The sequence below is a fragment of the Vidua macroura genome, chromosome 3 (genome assembly GCF_024509145.1).
Source record: "Vidua macroura isolate BioBank_ID:100142 chromosome 3, ASM2450914v1, whole genome shotgun sequence".
Lineage (NCBI taxonomy): Eukaryota > Metazoa > Chordata > Aves > Passeriformes > Viduidae > Vidua > Vidua macroura.
Genome location: NC_071573.1, coordinates 96,710,211 through 96,730,621, shown reverse-complemented (window position 1 = coordinate 96,730,621; position 20,411 = coordinate 96,710,211). Strand labels below are relative to the sequence as shown.

Sequence of the window (20,411 nt, the reverse complement as noted above, 5' to 3'; positions counted from 1 at the left end):
CTTATAAACGCCTTGAAAATGAGATGGCTGTTTGCTGTAATCCTCCTAACACAATAACCCTATGCCCCAGTGAGTTATTCTAAAACCCATTATAGAAAGGAGATGTAATGGTCAAAACAGGAGTGTAACAGACTTTCTAGAATGTTTATGACTACTCCACAAAAGCCACCTTATATTTTCAAACACTTTAGTTTTCATAGATTTACTAGCAACAGCTGAAAACTTAAACCTACCTCAGATTTATAAACAAAACTAGTCTGCAAAACAATATTTTTGGGGAAATTCTGGCTCTGCTTTGATAGTCTCCAGTTTGCAGTCTGAAATAAAATTTTTGTCTTACATTAGTATCTGCTGTTGTTTCTGAGTCATCTTTCATGATACCTTTTCATTGACTGTAAAAGAAGCTGAATCAGTTGAATGAGTTGACCCTTTTATAATTTCTGAAAAAACTATTCCATTGGTAAGTATATATTATGGTAGATTTAATCAGTTTTGATAATGCAGGTAGTAAGGTAACATTGCACTCGGACAGGAGACCTTTTGAAATTCTAATAATAATAATAATCAGGTAATTGGAGTCCAGTATTTTTAGTACTGCTGTAGGCTTTCTTTCTGTTAAGTCAGAAGTAAAAAAACAAAGTTTAATAAGAGTGCTATAAATTAAGTTACTTCATTCCCTTACTCTTGATTTTCTTGTTTAGCTGGTTCAAGAAGTTCCAGTTACTTGTATTTCTCAAAATAGCATAGAAACATAGAAACATTTGAGTTGGAAAAGACCTCTCCCAACAAACAGAGGTAATATATTGTGACAGTTTTTTATCACAACTATCTTGTCTCTATATTACTATGAAATCCTGATTTTAATGGGAAATTAATTGTTTGAATCTAGATATTAAAACAACCCAAACATGAAGTCTTCATTGAAAACTTGGGCAAACAAATTTGTTGGGCAAAGAAATTTTTGATCACAGGCTGATCAAGCATGTCTCAGCTTTGTGCATACAAAATATTAGAAGAGTGAATGGGGGAAACCAGCACTGGTACAGGTTGCCCTTAGAAGCTGTAGATGTTTGTGCTTGAAAGTTTTCAAGACTCAGCTGACAAAAGTCCCTGAGCAACCTGGATTCAGTATTGACCCTGAATGGAAAAGGGATGTCTCTTTAAGCCTGAATAACTGTGATTTTCTGATCCTGTAAAACGTGAGCTTGTGAAAAGAAGGAAATGTTAAAGGAAATGTTGGTATCAGAGAATTTCATACAGATACCTCTTCATGAAATTGCCTGTCTCTGATTTGGAAAAAAAAAAAGAAAAAAAGGAAAAACAGAGATTCCCTGTATTCTGCAGGGAGTCGTAGTGGTCTTGAGATTGTTCCCAGAGGTTTCACATCTTAAAGTTCCTGCTATAGGGTGTGGTATTAGGACACTGGAGATTACTCTGACACGTCATTCCCAGCAGGTAATCCCATCCTAGGCTGGTAGTGTGATGAATGATGGCGTATTACAGTAGGCAAAGAAGTACTAAGTTATTACCTCTGATTTAGCCAGAGGAACTGAATTGATGAAATTGCTAAACTGGGACTTTGGAAGGAGTAAACGACAAAACACATATTTTTTTATACAGTTTGATCTGTGACTGTGTAAACTCTTGACATAGGCCAAAATGTTGCATTGGTAGCCTTCTTGACTAAAACTTCCACTGCTGTTGTTCCAGAGGGTTCACAACTGGTTCTGCTTTTCTTGTTTTGTGTTTCTTCTCTACTGGTATCTTCAGAAGACTTCTTGGACATAAGAAGTCTTGTTCATAAGGAGGCATATATCTCATTTTTGCATAGATGCCACTTAATCCCACTGAAATGACTTACAAGTAGAACTGCTCTTGCAACTTCTACGTTTTATGATAGAAATTTCTGTTTATGTTGACCAAGTCAAAAAGTATTTCTCAAATCAGAATACCTTTGAATTGGTCAGAGGCTAATCTGCCTCATCTATCAAGCTATTCCATAGAAATTCATAGTTCAGTAGTTTATGTCTTTGCTCTTGATGATGTACAAGACTCCTCTACCAGTGTTCTTAGCAAGAACACATGTTGTGGTGTATAGTGGCACCCCACATAACAGTGCCTTCATGAAACATACTGATCAGTAAATATCATAAGAGACTTTCTCATTCATTTGTCAATTCTGCTAGCAAGCATTCACAAGTGGATGAAGAACAGCAAAGTTAAATTTGCCATGGTAAAGGCAGAGAGAAAATTCCCCTGTGCAGACAGAGGTGCTCATAATTCCTGTGAGTGAAGATACCTGCTTCCTATGCCTAAAAACGCTCTAGTTGTATTCAATTTTCACAAAATTTTGTTCTTTAAGTAACGAAAGTGTGTTTCTCTGCTGATTGGAAAATGTTCATCCTTCTGACACTTCTTTTTGGATAGAGATCAGACCAGTTACGTCTGTCATCCTCATAATGGATTACTAAAATTTTCTGTCTTTGGGGAGTATGCTGTGCATAATTGAAAGACTACACTGTACACAGAGAGTAGCACCCTTCTGGTGAGGCCAACTGTGAGGACCCTTCCTGTCCCATTGCCTTCTACTCTGTGAAAGCCCACTTTCCTGACTTCACTGCCGATGTGCAGTTTGAGCTGTATGTCGTCTCTCCTATCAGGCACATGCTGTCAAACCTGCCATTGTTTTGGAACAGTGCAACTTGACAAAGCCAGGGATCAAACAGGAAAGATCAAGGAAAAACAAGCTTTGAGAGACAAGAACTGCAGAAATTCCTAAGTCCATTGGATTTATCCCAAGACTGACTTTTCTAAAAATAGATTGTGTGAAATAATGTCAAGAAATAATGCTGTAATCATAATTATGTCAAAACCAATTATCTTTTTATTAATTTTTCCATCCAGATCTTTTTGTACCTTGTAGAAGATGAAGAATAAAAGGTTGAATAATGGATGGACTCTGTTGTAAGAGGTAGTTTTTCAACGAAAATGTTTTTACAATTAGCAGCATGTTACTTTCTATATAAACAGAAAAGATGCAAATATACGTATTCCTGAAATAAATCAGTGGCAAAAGAATTTATTTTTCAGAAGTGTAAAGGTGAAAATGCATGAGAATAGCTGGAATTAATATGAAATTATATGCCTTAGATTAGCATAACAGTGGTTCTACCTCCAATAATGTAAATTGGAAGTCTGAGAAAGACATTTTAATCAGAAACAAAGCCTGAAACTTACCCATGTTTTTTTACTTGATAGTGTAGAGAAGCAGGAACCTCTATGTTGCACTTTACATGAACTCGTACACTTTTTTTTCTGTGCAGCTCTGTTTATGCAGATCTGTGAGTCAAGAGAATGAATTAATAAAAAAGAAAGATACATGCAATGTCAGTAAATGATAGTAAGCTATGAAGTAACAAATTTGGAAAGCTGGGAAATTGGCCAATATAGATTTCAGACAACATGAGGGAAAATGGTTACTTTATGTCCCTATATAGCTATGGATAAATATTCAGTTTGCATTCTCCTCCCCTATTAAAGGTCACAAATAATGATCATTGAGAGTTTTTCAGCCTTTGCAGATTTTCAAATTCTTGTTGTCTAGCTATAAAAGTATGAAATCAAAGGTACCATGAGGTGAGAAAAAATACTGCAATAAAAAGACCTTATGTAGTTACAGTCACATCTGTATCTGGGTATATTCTCTGGGACATTACTTAGTCCCACTGACCCTGTCAAAGTTTATCTGGTAGCACCTGCTCATAAGGGATATCAGCATTGCTTATCTTGCTCTGGAGTTAGTGTTTATTATTATCAGTTTTGAAATAAGTGAGCATGTTAAATTACCATGGTCTGATACTCAAATCAGAGATACAGACCTAACATGCTCTCTTACTTTAAGGTGCACTGGGTTCTCCTGAATTTGTACCATTTAAGAGTGAGAATAGAGCAAAAGGTGTGGATATGTTTTGCTATGCATATCAAGCTTTTTATAAAGAGAAATCCAAGTCTTGTATATACTGAGGTAAATGGCTAAGCTTTTATCAGCTACTGCAAAATAAGAAATCGGTTAAGAAGAGAATGAGAAAAAATAACCTTGGCCAATCCAAAACTTATAGGCAAACCTCTGTATGACAGACACCTTTCTGGTCCATGCAGTAATTGCATACTGAAATTGTCACCTTTGGAATTAGAACTGCTTTTGAGTGCTATCATGTAATGATCCAATTTGGCCATAACATACTTAGAAAAATTTATGAAAGAAATTTGACTGAATGGTGGATAATATAGAAACTTCAGTATTTCATACACTTTGCTGAATTTATACCTCAGCATTTCTCTGAAGTGGTAGCATTGCCCCATCTTTGTCATGCCATTCACGAAGTGCTGGCACCAGGATCTTCTCCAGAGGATGGAATTCTTTTGTCCTTTTGTGTAACAACTAGAGAGTATGGAATAGCCAAGGCTGTCCAAAGTGTTGAGCAGCCTTTGTTGTCCACCATGAGAAATCATAACAGGATCTTGTCTTTTAAATGGTAACAGTCATCTCAGGAACTCAATATCATCTGTGTGCGAATACACACAACTGAGGCACTCGGTCACAGGCTGTGTGTAATCATCACATCCTTTTAGAATTAAATCTACGTTAAGCCCTTCAAACAATTTAAAGTAACAAATTATAGATTTGTCCATTTTCTCCTTTCTTCCTGAGTCTGTCTTTCTGAATTCCAAATATCTCATAGATTCTTGAAAACTTTGGGAAACAATTAAGAGTGTTAATCCTTTTTTTTTGTTTGTTTTATTTTTTTCTTGTGACTTTCTGAGTAAATTTAACAACTAAGAAGTTTTTCTTTATTCAGGTATATTAGATGATAAAACTCAAGTTTAGAAATCTCAATAGCTCTTGCAAGTTTATGCAAATGTTTGCTCATGAGAGGTGTTGGCTTGCAATTCCTCAGTATTCAGTTTTGAATTTCCTGCCTGCCAAGTGGGTATTGGAACAGTGCTAACAGTAGGAATACACCATTACAATAAATGTAAACAACACATACATGAAAATTATTTTTAGAACAGCAACTGTCCTTTTCAATGTAATTTTTTTTCTTGGCATAGTGGCAATTTTAATGTGGGTAAGCAGTATTCCATTGGATTTTTTGTAGGTGGTATCCTCAAAGTACATAGAAAAGGTTTCCCTTTCCTTTCCTACCTCAAGTATGCCTGTTTACTTCTAAGTTTAAAAATAAGTTGATTCATATGAAAGGTACTAAATTTCTGTTAAAAGAAGTTTGGGTTTGTTTTGTTCACTATGCTGTTTAGCTGGAGAACTAATTCTGCTTACATACTTTCAAAGGCATTTAATTAATTTTTTTAATCAGGTAGTAGTTAGGTAATGCTGTTTTAAAGAATGCTTTGTTTGTTGGATGTCAGAGATAACCAGTATTGTACTGGCAGAGTGACAGAAGATAGTGGTTTGGGTCTTGCACTTGTTCTGTCACTCTAGGAAGGTTCTTAGGCAATTGCTTAACTGCAAACACATGAAGAACCCTCTAAATTGCATGGACTACAAATACATTTATAAGTGAACTTTAAGGAAGCAGTTGTCTCATGTAATTCTTTCAACATATGTACTGAGTAGAAGTCTGTTGCTTCTGAAGAAAACGCTGTTCTTGTTTGCTGAGGATAAAGAGGGAAAATATAGGAGCTCTGAAATGAGGAGGTATACCTGTACAGAAAAGCAAGGCTTGCGATAGTAAACACGTAAAAATGTCAGTTATGCCTTTATATTAATATTTTATGTCACTCCTTTATTTTCTTACTGTCCTCTCAGTCTCTCAAAACAAAAGTATTTCTAAAATCACTACAATTCAGTGTATGGATATATATGCAGAGTTTAGAACATATCCATACAAAGTAGGTTTCAAAATAATTTGGCTACATCTGAAAATTTTAGTTCACTTTCTTAAAGGGTTATTTTAGAAAACTACTAACTTATTCTTGTAAATAATCTATATTATTAAGAGAATTGTTTGCTTTGAAAGGATTTTCAGAGATGGGTTCCACAGAATGGTCTGTCACCAGTATCTGTTTTACTTTTCATTTCATTCTTAGAACATGTTCAGTTCTGTGGTAAGATATTGGGGGTGTCTGAGTATGCAGAGAATATGACACATGGAAGTACCTTTTCCCTGCCCTTACAAAACCAAGGATTTGAGATACTGTGGTCTAGCCACATCAAGAACATCAAACCATGCCAGTAAAGTTCTGATAAGCCATTGGTACCAGTTCCATTTTTCTTAGAGTTTAGTAAGCTTGGTGTTTTCCACATACTTACCAATGCTTCCTCTAACAATTGCCTAAATATTTTTTACTTTTATATATCAAATATAATGCATCAACCTTCTGATCTGGATACCCAGTATGGGGTTCTTTAACAATATGTGTGGATGACATTTTTCAGTAATGTTTCTGCTTAGGTACATTTCATATTCTTTCACCCCATTGTCTGACATATACAGTCCTTGATACTTGGCTGTTCTCTATGTTCAGATTCACTCAACAACATATAGGCCTAAAAGTTTCCTTCTTTTACTCTTTTTTTTGACACTGAAGAAGTATAGCATTGTTCTGCCAGCTATTTCTAGGTAAGACAAGGCTTGTATGCATATTTGTGGTACAATAATATATCTTATGATTTAGAACCTGAAATTGGTCTGAAGAGGCAAAGACATCTTTCTAAATGAAACGGATGGTGCTTGATAGAAATTAATCAGGTGGACTTTTAAAATTCCTTGGAAGGAAGAAGCTATATAACTACAAATAATGAAACTAATGCTGAGGAAAATTGAAACTAATAAAGCTTTTTTAAGAGTTTCCTACACTATTCCTGTATCTAGAGCATTTTATGGCAGAATGAGAATTACCTATCTAGTTCTTTGTCTTTCAGGGGATATGGAAAAAAAAATGTTAAGAAATACTTTGATCTCAAAATGTGCAAATAGATACAGATACTGTAAAATTACCTAAACTCTATTGAAACTACCTGTATATGTTTCAAATACAATGCATGGAAGCCTGACTACGTTCTTCCTTCTTAAAACCGAAAATCATCACCCATTTTTAATCTGGTGAGGTTGTGGTTTTTTGGGGTTTTTTTGTGTGTGTGTGTGTTTTTTTTTTTTTTTTTTTTTTTTTTTGTTTTTATTTCCAAATATATCAAAAGTTTTTCAGCAGGTAAATTGTTCTGTTCTTTCCTAACTTTTGAGTATTTAATTTTGTATGTATTGCATATGAAATGTATATATCTAATGGAAACAAATCCAGCTTATAACCAATGAAAGTGAATGACAAAAGAAATGTATCTGCTGTTGTCATGTCCCTTCATCTTCTTTTGTGTCAGTGTTTATTTTCTCATGTCATTGATTTCAAATTCTTTAGTATCTTGTTGAAGCATGAGCCATTGAAATTTTCAGAATATGGTGTGTTGCAAGAGGAAAAAAATGTATGTTGTATAACTGCTGGATTGGGCAATGGGTAAAGAAAAAACTATGGGTGGTCACTGTTTCAGGCAAAAAGCTTAAAATTGATAGTAAAATGTTCACTGACCTAAGTGCTTTTCTATCTGCTATACATGTGCATATTCATTTTAGAAATCAAAAAGGCACACATAGTTACATAAGATATGCAGAAACTAAGTCAAAATATGGGTTTAAAAAATAAAAAGGCAAAACAAGGTTTAACACTTACGATAGCAGTAAAATTGTATCAACAGCCAGTTCCAAATCCAGACCTTCTCCTAACAGTTTGGTCATTATTTGTCATGCTTAAAAGTCTTATATAGGAAATGCTAAAAGAGGAGACATTTGGCTCATAGTTACAATGTGGTACTGATAATTCAATTGAAGCAACATATATAAATCCTGTTGCTAAGTAAATGATGATTTCTCATCTGCTGTTCAATATGGAGACAACTAATCTAATGTGAATAGATAATTGTTGGGCAAAGGCTTGTGAATTTGTGAATTTGTGTATAGTTCTCTTAATATATCTCTGTTCAAGGTAAAGACAAGCAATTAGATATAAGGGGAGAATAAGAACACTCACAGAAGAAATAGAAATGCAACCGTCTGAAAAACAGAATGCATGACCTAAAGAGAGACTTTCTGCAGTGTGTTTTGTGGATAATACAATGATCTCAACCAAAGAGGGCATCTTTTGAATTATCAGATCACCCAGATTTGCTATTGAGCTAGAAAAGATGTTTATAGAAAGACTTTAGGTGTACTGTTCACTAATTGTTTTACTATCTAAAAATGTATTTTTATATGTCCTTGTTTTTCCCTGCCAATCACATAATCAGTTACTCCGTGTTTCTTTTCTTGTGGGGCTAAGCTGGCTTCCTCATTTTTGCGGTTCATCAATACAAAACTGATTTGAAGCTGAGCTGTATAATAATAAGCCTTTCAGCAGCCAGGCTTGACACTTGCCTTGTAATTAAGGCCTTGATGGTTGTGTTGATGGCAAATGAAAGAAAATGGCTTTGTTCTCAATTCCAGAGGCTTGATTGCTGGTTCTCGTTCTCACCTGAATTCGACCCATTCTGCATTGTGCACATGATTGCTGGAGTGTGAGTAATTGCAGTGCTGGCAGATGACATTTTCATGAAGCACACTCTGCACTGCTCCAGAGGGAATTTACAGAATTTATAGCTGGAGAAGCTCATCAAACATGGATTTAGGAAATGCCTATGTGAAAAGTGGGAGCCCACAACTAAATATCAGAGCTTTTCTTTTGACATTTGCTTTTACATAAAGGACTGTCTGCAACCTGTCTTACCTTATGGTAGCAGCCTATTCATGACTAGATTTTGTGATTAAGTGAAGTTACTGAAGTTTTTTTAATGCAATTTTTTGCATGTTTTCTTGTAATTTTTTGTTTGATTGGGAAAGTAGATGGAAAATGGCTTTCTTATTTCCATTAATATTTTAAAATTTCCTTAACCTTTCAACTATTTAAAAATTTTCAGATGTCTCCTGATATTTATTGACAGCAATGTGTGCTTGATTTTTATTTAAATCCTCTTATTTTCGCAACCTTTTTGCATTACAACATATTTTGTTTGATTTAAATGAAAATGAATGTACATTTTAAATAGTTTTCTAAATAAAAAAGGCTTCTACAATGGAAATATACTCTGTCATTTATAAATCAGTTCTTTAGGAAGAAAACATTAATGGCTTTTGTATTGACAAGTTCACAGATTTCAATGAAGGGTGTTTTGTGTGTTGTAAATAAGAATTGCATACTGAAATTTTGCATTATAGGTAACATATGCCATGATTTGCATAATCTTTTCTTCCCTCTGCCTCAGTACTTTTGCATTTTCCTCTCCATCTGACAGTTTGTGTCTATCTCATATTCACCATGTCCATTTCTAAGCCCCTGCTGCTTTTCCTTTCTCTTATAACACAGTCAGGACAAATACATGTAGGTTGTTGCTGTACTTGTACTTTCCCCTGAACGTGAACCAACACAAACATTTTTGGAATCCTGTTGACATTTTTAATCACAGCTGCTTGGGCTGTCACTGACTTTGCACGTGAAGATGCATGGCTGCTGTGACTCAGTGTACTGTTATGCTGCCGTCTGCCTGGCAAGCCAAACTATCTGCACTTAGGTTTTAATATTTCTTGAGGCTTCTCCATCATGGCAAGTCCAGAGTCTTTCCTCCTTGCAATTGGTATTATTGAAAGTCCTGAACAATTGAATGATTGAAGGTTTCAGGGTTTTTTAATTAGCTTTATTGATTAACTGCTAGGAAAAGTTGTGTGAGAACTCCTTTGAGTTTCTGCTATAAATGTTTGATCCAGAGTAGTGCTGATCATTTAAAATACACATAAGGAAATCTGAGGTCTAAACTGACAATGTTAAACTGCCAGTTATTTTAGGGCCTAACTTATCCTCATTTCAGTACTAGAACTCTGTATCAACACTAATGAATGGCAACAAGGGGATAATCAATCTAAACTGCTGACAGCTGTTTTAATTTATGCTATACTCCTCAAGTAGTTGGGTAGCAAAAGGGGAGACTTTCTAAGTGTCTTATCTAAATTAATGGACGTTATGCTGCTGTCATTTACTAAAATTGGGGGGTTTTCGTAGTCTTAAATGGGAACAAGATGAAACCTGTTGTAAATACATCTTGGTTTCAGTCATATGTAAGAGATTTCCTAATATACTTCGAGTACCAGTGTTTAGTACTGCTCCTAATCTTAAGTCTTCCTTAGGGCATCACTTAAAACATTCGGGTTCAGAATCTCAAAAGTTCTCAAAAGGACATGTAAATCTTTTGAGAATTTGGGTTTCAGAGTCACTTCTTGTCCTTTGAAGCCATGAAAATAACCTAGGTTTAAGGCTCAAGAATTGGAGACAGAAGTCTGTAGTTCATCGTTGCATCTCATCGTTATTACTGGAAAGCTGATACCAGATACCAGAGCCCTGGCTGATCCTCCTCTTGCAGGAATGTTAGGGACCTGTCCGTGTCCATTATGGCAGCCTTTTGCAGCACAGTTCTGCCCTCAGTTTGTTCCTCTTGCAACAATCCCACTCTTCTATTGTGATTTGAGTGGCAATCAGCCCCATGAGGGGAATCTACAATTAGTTTTCATAGTGTCTGTAACAAAACAACCAATACCTGCTTTGGACTTTTAGTAGAAAAAGTTTTCGGCCTCTATGTCCTTAGTCAGGACCTGGATGTAGAAATTATTTGCTTTGTAGGAATGAGACCTGGATCAAAGAAGAACAAGGGGAGAAAACCCTGGAGATTCCCAACTATTTTTCAAATCTGTCACAAAACAATGGATTCTGAAGAAAGAAATGAAAACAATAGGCAGTGGACTAGAACAGTGAAATATGGTAGTGAACAGCTTTTGAACCTTGCTGAGTGAAGAGAAAAAGCTGCCTGATGCCATAACCTTAATTGTGGTGATGGTCTGGGATATACTGGGGACAGTGATTATTACATTATGCAGACTGGTTTTGGATAATACTGGCATCTAACACAGCAACTGTAAAGTTAAGAATCACCTTAATGGTTGAATGTAGAAGTTAAAATATTGCAAGTCACGGAAGATGTTCAACTGGTACTCCTATGGCCTTCTTGCCACGACCTCTGAACTTGAAAAGCTTCAGTTTATTTTAATAAATCTTTCTATTACATTTTAATTTTCACTTTTTACACATCTCATTATCTTTCTCACAAGAATGTTAAGATCTGATTTAATTTTCTCTGACATCCACTTATGCTTTTCTGCCATATTTTCCTCTGACTTCTCCCATTTGCCCCAGTGAGCTATTCCTAAGACATCTTGTTCTCTTTCCCTCATCTCTCCTGGCTTGTCTCTGCTCTGTGTCTTTTGCTTGGCAGTGCAGATGTGGTCTTCAGCATCTCAGCACTGACTTACTTTCTCATGCCTCTTACATTCCCTTCTATCCTTCATACCTAGGGGAGCCTATTGCATGACACCATCGACTATTTTTAAAATATTTTTCTCTCTCACTGTCTTTTTCTATAAATCTTAAGCAATTTTACTGTAAAGGGAAGAGTTTCTTACCTGATCTGCATCTTCTGTGCCCATTGCAAAAGCTATTGTTTTCTCTGGCACCACACAGTGTGTTACATTTCTGCTCCTGTTTTATGATTTTCCATTGAGCACAATCATCAACAATTGCTTGTTTTCACTGAGAAACCTGAAGTTTTTGGACAATCCGATGAGTATGAGAAGTTCTATAATTCAGGGGAGATGATGAATGGGCAGGAGTTTCCTCCTATCATTTATAAATGTTAGGATTCCTGTGGTTTTTTGTTACATTTTCTTTTAAGCTAACACCTCTATTTGTTACGCCCTTAAATATTTTTGCATCCAAATAGAATTTAGGCTTGTCTTATGTTGCAATATCTGTTAATCCATAATTTATTTATTCAACACCTGGTCTATTGGCTAATCAAGCATTTTTGATTTCTCTTTTGATACAAATTTATCAGTACAGGGGTAAAACATGCTGTAATGTATTAGATAATGAATTCTAAGTGTATCTCAATAATGATAGAGTTTTTGGATCTTTTGGGACAAGTTGTACACCTGTTGGTGTATCTGCTTCTGCAGTTTACTCTTCCATTCATGAATGCTTTACATTCACTCTACTAATATGCTAGTACAGCTCTTCAATATGCAGTTCCCACTGTAGCTGATATATCAGCCCACCTTAGTTTTCTGCTTTTGACACTACTGGAAGTCAGTCTGTTGTAGGAACTTGCCCTACAAATACTCCATGACCCGTTTGGAGTCTCCTGTACCAGCATCAGAGGACACCAAGGCTTTGTCCTCTTAATGCATGTGTTCATAAGCATATTTTGATTTCCTGTCTATTTACTATTGGAGGTTCTGTGTTGTGTTTATGTTCTGTAACTGTTGCCTTGGTATCTCACTCTGTCTCCAGTGAGATACCCCACCTTTGCATCTGAGGCACTGCTTTAATTAGTGATACCAGTTACTGTTCTCATACCTGACAGTACTAGTGAATGTAAGGGGAAAGAGAGGGTTTCTGAGCTAAGGTCATCTGAGAGACAGTCCGAAACCATAAATTGCTTTAACATGCGAGACTAATATCCATGGTTAGACTTGACTATAAATGCATTTTGGGATTAATTTAGTGCTCTAATCTGTTCACAAATAATTTGCAAAGAAATTCAATCAGTAGGAGCATATTCATTTTTCTCCAATATTTTCCAATTGTTTTTGCAGACAAATGTCAGCCTTGCAGGAGAGTTATCCTTTCTGTTTGCACTTAAGAACAATTATTCTTAGTGTGTGAACAGTCACGTATAGTTTTAGTCTTGGATTAGTAAGAATTTGTAACAAAAAAAAAAAGTCATTAAGTGCAGTGAATAACTAGCAGTAAGTACTGTTTTTCCTTTTGAGATGTATCAGCCTGAAAGTATAATCCTAAATATAGGCCAGTTTGTAAACATTATTTAGACTTCTATTTTTTGTCAAATGTCACTAAAATAAAAATTATTTGCATTTCAGGCAAATCTTTGTGAGTACTGTACAAAGCAACAGTAAGTTTATTCATAACAGTACTTTCTGTGATGTAAATCATTGCAACTGAGAATCTCCCCATACATGTTTCTTTTCTGTCCTAACAATGGTAAAACAGATTTCAGCAGAGTGATGTATGAAAATACCACTGCTCGATCAGGCTTGTTTGATATGGCAAAATAGGAGTAAGGCTTCTGTGTACCCTTCCTCCTTGCCCATGTGTAAGTAGATGGAAGACAAAGATAGGTAGCTGTGTACTGATCAGTCTCTCTCTAATAAATCTGCATCTGTGCTCATTAGGCTTAAAAGATGTGTCAGATTTTTTTAAACATGTTTCAGGTACAACATAGGACCTTTTAAGTCACCATCAAATTGAGACACTGGAAATGGATCCAATGTGCAAATACAGTTTTCTGGACCAGGCTCTGTCTCTTTCATTTTGGTGTACTGAAAAGGCTAATTCTCTGCTTCTTTATGTTACAATATTGCACTTTTACTTTTTTGTTCAAAAGATAATCTTGCTGCTGAGTGACTTCAGTTAAGGATTAAAGGAGAGGGAATAAAAATTTAACTGGTGGCAATAGATGGCAGAAGTAGGTCTTAGCCCACAGAAGAATCAGTAGATGCTCTGTGCTTTCACATGCAGTCACTAGGTAGAGCTGACATTGGTGCACAATAGACTGTGTAAACAGCCCTGCCCAAAATCTGCCACACAATGCTTTGCTGCATTCGCTGGTAATAGAACTCTTCTCCAATAGCTGTCGGTGTAGGAGAGTAAAACTAAATCTGCTAATAACTCGTGCTGTATATAGTTCATAGTCTGCAGTGTGTAGGTCTGTAATCTGTAGGTGAATATTATTTGGTTTACACTTCCATTTCACTATTTGTCTTTTTTTCCTTAAGATGCCATCTCTGCCTCCAGTTTGCTTCAGAAAACAGCAGGAAAGATCTGGAAAGGCACATCAGTTCTCTACCCTACACTTAATTTAACCATTGGCAAGTTGTTTTGATTACTTGCTCCCTGATTTTATTTTGCTCTGGCTCTCTGGGTAACAGTTTTGAGAAGGTGAAATCTGCACACCCAAATGTTGACCTTGGAAATGCCTCCAAATCAACAGCTTTTAATGTAATCTCCTAATGTTATTTGCTTTGTAGTATGGTTTTAAGGTGCAGTTCTGTGTGCCATCCTCCTACTTAAAGACAATTTTTAAATTCCATATTGTCCTGGAAGTGGACACAGTGTTCACTGCAAGAGCCAGTAACACTGCAAACACTTGGTGTTTTCACCATCCTCATTACCTTCTGCAGTCAGGAGAGCCCCTTTTTTTTCACTCAGGTATTAGTTTCTCCAGTGGGCCTCAGTCAAGGGATAACTGTTTACCTACCATGTAAGGGATGCACACAGCTTTTCCAAAAGGTCCCCTCAGTTCCAGTTGTGTATTTTCCTCATTAGTTTTAAATCCTTGTTTGGCAGTAACAGATCTTTTGAACCGTTAATCCTACCTAAACTACACTTCACATAAGAAACATGGCATCCAGTATACACAGGTATGCTCATCACTGTCTACTTTCAATGAAAGTATTCAGAAATTTTCCAAGACCACCAAGTGTCAACTTTGGATATCTTCTTCCTCGAAGAAGGACAGTCACACTCCTGTATTTTTATGCTGGATCACTTTTTCTTAATCATCCTTTTCTATTTATAGGTAGAGTTGCATAAGTTTAGGAAACATTTATTTCAAAGCAGGTTGGCATAAGGACTGTCTTGGTAGATCTACATGAAAGTTAATGTAAAATCTCACAAGTGCTTATACTTTGGAGTTTGAAGTGTGTTGTTGATGGAAGAAAGTAATACACCAAACGTAATGATAGGGAAAACACTTTTTCACCTTAAATTCTTTGTTTTCACAGATTATTTAGAATTTCATATTCTGATTGAAAAAATACTTTGTTGCTATTCACTTAATGTTTTTATTTTTTAATATTTATATTTCTTGACCTTTGACTTAATGTTTGTTCTAGAGGTTGGATTATGGTGTTATTTCCACTGAAAAGTGAGACAGATGTCTGTCTAATGTCAGCAGTAGTGGGACTAGGCCCATGTATTTTTATTTATAATTTATTCTGAATAATCAGAAGCATGACTTTAGTGCCTTTAAATTAATGTAAAACTGTTAATTGCCCAAATCTGTTGACAATCACAAATAACCTCATAAATCCTAATATGAGATAAAATATAAGTAATTTTTTAAAAACCCTATCAAAGTATTTGAAGTAGTTGTAATTACTTATCTTGCCTAAAAAAACCCCAACACTAAAGTAAATTGTCAGAAATAACTCAAGTGACCACCAGTGTTGAAATACACTAGAGGAAGTATACAACCTCTTAAAGGCAGGCAGTATTTTCATGAGAGCTGGACACTTTCTTGTGATTTTACTTTAGTGGTTCAGGGTTTTTCCCCATAACTTCAGGGATAATAAGAACTGGGGGCTCTTTGTGACCTTTCTGGGAATTGACGCATCAGTCAGAATGTAACCTTTTTGTGAGAATTTTCTTGGCTGCTACTAAAATATCCACTGCTTCTACGGATAAAGTATCCATTCCAGGTGGTTTTGCCATTCACTTGCGGAGTGCATCGCTTAGGGAATCTCAGAGCCCATTACATTTAAGCTGTATTTTAAATGTGCTTTGTTTGGGTGTTAAGCAGTAAGGAGAATCTGTACTTCAGCATCTTACCCTATTTCTACTTCTGCAAGGGTAACTGAATGGTTTTTTGGGTTCCTGAAGCAAAGCATTATTATTGCTAGTAGAATAGGAGTGGATAACTATGGGGGCTTTATTTTTCAGTATTCTCAGTGGCAAGTGTAGCATCCCATGACAAGTCACCTATGGCTGTGTGTGCATTTGCCAAGCATTTGGTATTGACGCAGGCTCTGAATAGTATTCCCCATGTGAAATTTATATATGCAAAATGGTAATCCCCAAAAACACGTGACTACTTTTGGATATCAGATTTTCGGCTTTGAAGTGGAGGGTCAAGAGCGCATAGTGGAAACCAGCTTTGTCAGAGCCAACGGCCTGTCTTGACGTATTTCAACAACCAGTTTTCAGATCTGTAAGTTCTCATTGTTTCCAAGAATTAAAAGCCCTAGGTAGACCTCAAAATGACGGCATTGGAAGAAGACTGGGAAAAAACCTCACCCCTAATTTTGATCTTTGGACATGTCTCAAACTGAGCAGGGTTTTGGGGCATGGCGAGTGCACACGGCTGCAGCTGGCGGCCGCTGCTGTCTGTGGTGCTGCTGGAGACTCCATGAAGCCTTTTGCGGTTTTGCCAGGATCTTTCTTCTGTAGATAATGATTTCTTACGTGAATTTGTGTTTATAGTTGAAGTTGCACAGCGTGTTGCAGCTGCTTTCTCCTTAACAATAAATCCACCTATGCTTATGTAGGAAAAGTTTTGTTCTAAGATCAAAGGCACAATAAGGTCACCATAAAGTTGCATGCAGAAGTGCTTATAACATACTTCTTTTTAACCAGTACATTTTTGGAATTAATGGTTTATGTATATTTCCTAAGATTAACTTACTCCCTCAGAATGCCACCTTAAAATAAAAAACAACCAACAACAACTAACTAGAAATCAAGAATTTTGAACTCTCATGAAAAGCATAATTTTATTTTACCAGTTGAATGATGCATTTGAGAAATTAATATTGATACTTGGTCTTTAAATTACAAAAGAATTTTATGAGAGAAATGATGATTCTTTTGTTTAAAGGCTCTGTTCTTGGGTATGATTTCTGAAATTTTCATATAGATTCACACATTATTTTGAAGATTAAAAGACCCTCTCTTTGTTTTTTATAAATTTGTAAAAAAAATTAATAGCATTTACATGTAAATATTTAGTGTATTTACATGCAAAGTTTGTTTAATAGAAAATAGTACCATCTTCTACTCTGATAGAATATTTCCTTGCCTGAAAAGTAGCAAATAAGAAGTTGTGTACAGTATCTTTTAGAGGATTTATGGTAATGCTGCTGAATTTAGCTGAGCATAAACAGCATGGTGAGCCCCTCAGGGTCTCTTCATTTTCCTGACACGCTCCACTGCTGCCCCATTAACACTTCGTCTGTTATTGCCATCTACTCTGTTTAATGAGTATCTTTGAATTTGAAGTTCTTCACAAGAAACAATAGCTAAAATAACTGATGCACCTACTGTAGCTTTCAGTAGTGTATCTTATTCTTTTTTAAATTTAAAAAAAAAAAAGTACATGTATATTATTCAGCAGTATAGTTGCATCATGACATTTTCTTTAATCACAATAGACGCTAATCACAAGCACTAAGTAATGACTACAGATATGGTGCTGTATCTGTCTGTAGAGAGTAAAAGCATGCTGAATAGCTGATAAAGGAGGCTTTTCCTTACTTTAAAATTCATCTGGTTAATATTTACTCTTTAATGTGAAGAAGGAATAATTCGGCTGGAGACCTTGTGCTATCAAAGTAAAATATTTCTTCTAAGAAATCATAAGACAGAATGACTAGGTGCTGTTTTCTGGTATCTGTATTAATCCAGCTAACTGATGTAAAAGGTCAGTATATGTCTCATTATACTGGATTTCTAAAACTGAGTTTACCACATTCCTCAGTGCACGTGAGTGAACGATCTTAAATTATTAAACAATAAGCCATATTTTCAGATGAGGACTCAACCCATATTAAAGCTAGATTAATGTTACACTGGGATGCACCATAAGATTTAAGAACAATTCTGATTTTGCACTGACTATTAACTGATCAACAAAAGCACTCTAAATCACTGTAGGTATTCAGTAGATCTGGGAAGTCTTTGGAGGGCCAAATAAAAAAATATGAATAATTGAATACATTTCTGTTCTAGAAGACTGAGTCAATCATTTGGATATTGAAACATGTTTTTGTATTAAATGCATTCACTGAACACATATATTTGAAATCTGAAATAACATATGAGTGATTTTCTGTGTTCTGGTAAGCTTGCTGTCCTTCATTAAAATTTTTGTTTGTTTGTTTGTTTGTTTTTATTTTTAGAAAATGAGTCTGGAAGAAAATTGGTGAATTCAATCCAGAGGACCTACAAGCACTCTGACAGGCTCAGAGAGCAGAGTCTGTACCAAAGAGCAATTACCCCACCAAACGATTTCAGGTACAATTGACCTAAATATAGCACTCTCTTGAGATTATTGACAAGAGTTCATTTCCTGTAGTGCTTTTCCCATTTGCCACCCCTGGTAACCACTGTGATCTTATCTGCCTGGTGCTGCATGACTTCTGGGATGCAGTTAAGAATTCTGCTGTGCATTATCTTTAAACAGACAATTCATGCTAAAAGAGTCATTTGCAGTTAAATTAGATGATGCATATATTATTCTTGCTGCTGAAGTTACAAAGAACAGGAATCAGTGCCTGAATCCTTTTGGACCTGAATGCACTGGAATTCTTTTTACTGTGAAATCAAAAAGGTAGTACTAATTAAATTTAAATAAATAGGAAATTTTAGTTCATTAAACAGTACCAGTAGAGTCAGATCTGCAGGGTGGATAGGTTGGAAAAATTGCTATTTCTTTCACTGTATATGTATATACTCATAAAGTGTGACTTTCCCTATTGTCATCGTACTATCTCCAGGCAATCACAGTAGTTCTCATATGCTGGCATGAAAAATGAGTGTATAAGTAGAGTGTGTAAGTGTACAAAATGTGGATGAAGTGAATTCAGAGGCTAGTAATGATAAAATCCATTTTAGTTTTGAGGAATGCAATTTTCTTAAGCATTGCTTGCAAACTTGTTAAAATACTGGATATATTTGCATTCCATGTGTGTGGAATATAGAGAAAATAGATGGTATTTCCTTGCTGTTTATCACAGGGTTTTTTTCTTGAATCATTTTTCTTCTGCTGAATTTTTATTTGGAAAATATATACATTGTCCAGAAATTCAGAAGTCTGCTATCAGATTCCATGCTGAGCAGCTGTTGGAGGGCCATTTGTCACAGACCTTTATGAGCTAGTATCACAGGACACAATTGTGTTATGATTTTCCTGCATATCCCCTAGGTTTTCTCAAAAGAATACCAGAATACGTTTACTTTATTAGTAGAGTATACTCTGCTAATTATCATAGGTCGCATTCTTCAAAGGAAACTCAGGAAGTTCACTTGAAATCTGAATAATTTATAAGATAGAGACATATATACACTATATTGGTCCACTGACTTGGTTCCTTTGATGATGATGGACAGCAGTTATAAATGTAGTTAAACTCAGAAATTCTATGCTAAAATGAGATGAAGCATGAATCAGTTAATTGCATTAGACAGTAATTAAATTATTACAGGGAAAATTTGGATTAGATATAGAAGAAAATTTACCTGTGATTTATGTTTTGCCAATGTACTTTAAGGGGTTGAGACACAGTATGTCACAGTGGAAAGGAGTAGCAATTTGAAATGAAAGTGTAAGAAGAAAGCAGTAAAAGAATAGGTAAAGGTGGGATGAGAATATGCAGGGCATGATTAAATGGATTCTCAGCTCAGGTTGAGCTCACAGAACTTCTTGTGCTATAGTTTGGGATCATGAGGAATCTGTGCAGTGCTTTCTGGTGGACTGCTAAAGAAAATAGTTTTGAAGTTTGAGATGTGAGAGAATTTACATGAGGAATTTAAAGGATTCATGAAAGGATCTTTCTGTTGTAGAATCTTGTACAGAACAAGACAATTAAGGAACATGGACTTAGGGGTGAAAAAATAAATCAGTCCTGCCCCAACACAAAGAGAGAGAGAAAACTCAAAAAAAGATACCAGCAGCACCAGAGCCTAAATTGAAATATTTACCTTCTTACATTTGATATTTTGCAAACAGAATTTTTCATATTGACTCTTGCAGTGCTGCAAGGGCTTACCTTAAATCTTGCTGATGTGATTTTTCCCATTTTCTTTTTTTTGCCATTTTCTTTTAGATAAAACATATCTAAAGCTTGATTTTTTTTATCTGCAGAGATTATCAGATGCACACATTTTGTTAATCTTGACATTCCAGAGACCTGACATGGCTGACATACAACAGTTGTGCATACTCTATTAAATCAGTTTGAAACTGATTATTAAATCAGTTTGAAATTTAGAAACTAACGCTAGAAAAGCCCACGTAAACTGACTTTTTCTCCATGAATGGTCTTTATGAGGATTGCTCACTTCAGCTGATAACAGATAGAAGCATCATTCTGGGCCTTCTATTAAGCTTCAGCTTGTAATAGATTATGGAC

General features: G+C 35.6%; 1 protein-coding gene across 1 annotated transcript in view; it reads left to right on the top strand.

The window, feature by feature from the left end:
- The first annotated feature begins 18,222 nt into the window (after positions 1–18,222).
- The window catches only part of MYT1L (myelin transcription factor 1 like), a 220,952-nt gene continuing 218,763 nt past the window's right edge, over positions 18,223–20,411 (top strand). The window contains exon 1 of the mRNA XM_053973564.1: positions 18,223–18,294. The gene's annotated coding sequence lies outside the window, so the exon portion shown is untranslated. The remainder of the gene's footprint in view (positions 18,295–20,411) is intronic.